Here is a 312-nt window from a genome sequence, read left to right on the forward strand (position 1 = left end):
CACTACGTCACACTTTTTTTCGTAAATGAAGGTAAAGGATAAAGAGTATAGAAAGAGATGACACGAAATGGGCTGAAGGCCCGAAGAGATTGAAAGAGATGATTTTGATGATACTGATAGGGAATGGTTGTTACAGACATGAAACTATACTCCCTTTAACTTACAACTATACTACCTATAACTTTTTTGAAAAACTCACAAAAATGGTGTCTAGACCTGTACCTGCTACGCACTAATATTGAATTTAAAAGAAAACTATGAAGGTACAAACGATGGAACGCAGTGGAGATATACTAGAGACTATACTCTTTC

This window comes from Cephus cinctus, unplaced genomic scaffold, assembly GCF_000341935.2.
Source record: "Cephus cinctus unplaced genomic scaffold, Ccin1 Ccin1_scaffold0970, whole genome shotgun sequence".
Classification (NCBI taxonomy): Eukaryota; Metazoa; Arthropoda; class Insecta; order Hymenoptera; family Cephidae; genus Cephus; species Cephus cinctus.